Source organism: Dipodomys spectabilis, unplaced genomic scaffold, assembly GCF_019054845.1.
Source record: "Dipodomys spectabilis isolate Male_0828 unplaced genomic scaffold, ASM1905484v1 ptg000135l, whole genome shotgun sequence".
Classification (NCBI taxonomy): Eukaryota; Metazoa; Chordata; class Mammalia; order Rodentia; family Heteromyidae; genus Dipodomys; species Dipodomys spectabilis.
The window spans coordinates 415,655-418,024 of NW_024870812.1; the positions used below are offsets into that span (position 1 = coordinate 415,655).

At 41.0% G+C, this 2,370-nt stretch overlaps 1 non-coding gene across 1 annotated transcript; it reads right to left on the minus strand.

The window, feature by feature from the left end:
• Positions 1-1,596: 1,596 nt before the first annotated feature.
• Positions 1,597-1,760, minus strand: LOC122116462. Its single transcript, XR_006148980.1, has one exon. It is a non-coding gene; the product is annotated as a U1 spliceosomal RNA (small nuclear RNA).
• Positions 1,761-2,370: the final 610 nt, after the last annotated feature.

A 2,370-nucleotide genomic window follows, 5' to 3' on the forward strand; every position in this document is an offset into this window, starting at 1 on the left:
AGGATTATGATTTGATGTTAGCCCAGGAAAAACATTCAAAATATTGGATCTCAATCAATATCTGAACCCCATGCATTGTACTTCTTATTTCATCTACTCAGAAAAGGTAAAAAGAAGGATTGTGGTCCATGCTGGCCTGTTCATAGAAATAAAACCCTACCACAAAAATGGCTAAAGCTGAGCTGGGTGCAGGTGGCTCATAACTGTAATCTTAGCTATGCAGGAGGTGAGATCTGAAGATCACAGATCAAAGCCAGCCCAGGTAGCCCAGTGAGACTCTTATTTCCAATAAACCACTAGAAAATGAGAAGTGGTACTGTGGGTCAAGCAGTAGAGCCCGCGACTTGAGCTGAAGAGCTCAGGGACAACACCCAGGCACAGAATTCAAGTCACATAACCGAAAGAAGAAAAATGGTGGCTTGGAAGGTGGCTCAGTGGTAGAGCGCTTGGCTTGCATGCCTGAGTCCCTGGGTTCGATTCCTCAGCACCACATAAGCAAAAAGAAAAGAGCCGGAAGTGGCGCTGAGGCTCAAGTGGTAGAGCACTAGCCTTGAGCTGAAGAACTGAGGGACAGCGCCCAGGTCCAGAGTTCAGGCCCCATGACTGGACCCTCCATCCCCCCCACCAAAAAAGAAAAAAAATGACTAAAGCAAAAAAAAAAAAGCAGGTGTATAACTCATCTGTTAGAGTACCTACCTAAAATCATGAGACTCTGAGTTTAAGTTCTAAGATAGGTGGGGAAAGGATGTGAAGGAATAGAAGGAAGAAAAGAAGGAAGGGAGGAGTTATTCTGTATATTGTACTTGCCTAGCTATTTCATTAAGGTGGCTTCTCATTCCTTTTTCTTCTTTCTTCTTCTTCTTCTTTTTTTTTTTTTTGGTCGGTTGTGGGGCTTGAACTCAGGTCCTGGATCCTGTCCCTGATCTTTTGTGCTCAAGGCTAGTGCTCTACCGCTTTGAGTTACATTGTCACTTATGGTTTTCAGGGGTTAATTGGAAATAAGAATCTCATAGATTTTCCTGCCCAGGCTAGTGTGGAACATTGATACTCAGATCTCAGCCTTCTGACTAGCTAGAATTACAGGTATGAGCCATTGGCTCTGGTCACCTATTTGTTTTCTTTCTTTTTATTTTTTGTAAGTCATGGGACTTGAACTCTGGGTGCTGTCCCTGAGCTCTTCAGGACAAATGAAGTGCTCTACCACTTGAACCAGAGCCCACTTCTGGTTTTCTGGTGGTTAATTGAGGATAAGAATCTCATGAGCTTTCCTACCTGGGCTGGCTTTGAACTGCAATCCTCAGATCTCAGCCTCTTGAGTAGTTAGGATTACATGTGTAAGCCACCCGCACCCAACAGCCTCATTTATTTTCTCATGGTGAGTTCTAGCTGATTTCTCTACTCCTTGTAGTTCCTAGCAACTACAAAGTAGGCCTAGAAGTACCTCATCCTTTACAGTAGTCCTTAGGACCAAGCGACTGCTGAGTGCAGGAAAGGAGATGAGGCCAATATAAAATACAATGCTATCTATCTATCTATCTATCTATCTATCTATCTATCTATCTATCTATCATCTATCTATCTAGTTAGTTAGTTATCCAGGGTAGAGCACTAACACAGTCCTCCACTACCACAATTTATGCAGTCGAATTTCTCACATTTGAGGAAATCACAGGAGTCAGCACATCTGGAATGTAATAGATAAGCCTTTCCCTGGGAAAATCACCTTCGTAATCATGGTATCTCCCCTCCCAGGTAAGTAACAATGCTGACTTGGTATTTTAAAAACTAACAAACACATGACAGTAGTTCACATTTGTAATCCTAGCTACTCAGAATGCTGAAATCTGAGGATTAAGCTTTAAATACTAGATAAATTTTGCTGAATTTTGATTAAAGCTCCTTTGGTGTTTTTAATTGTAGGTTTTATTTATTTTCTTATTTTACTGTTTCTTACTGTGACTACCAAAAAGCTTAGTGACTTACATGGCTTGTATTCCTGGATTACTTTGGAGGTGCTCTAAGCCTTCATCAGAGGCCAAATTTGTTCTACTCAGCTGAGTAGCCAGCCACAAAGCTGTAAGTGACAATACCTACAGTAAGCAAAATTACATAAAATTAAAAATTCAGACACACAGTTACACTAGCCATATTTCAAATAAAAATAGAATTCAAGTTTCAGTGAATGTTAGTAGTTTTAATGCATTCATTCTATCTGTGTCCCCTGTGACACTGCCACAGAAGAATGGAATACTTACGGCATATCATGTAGCTCCCAAGGCATGGTGGTAGTTACTCTCTTCCTTTACAGAAAATGTTTGCCTGTACCCTAGCGAATATCATTTATTATGCAGAGCTACCCACTTTTCTATA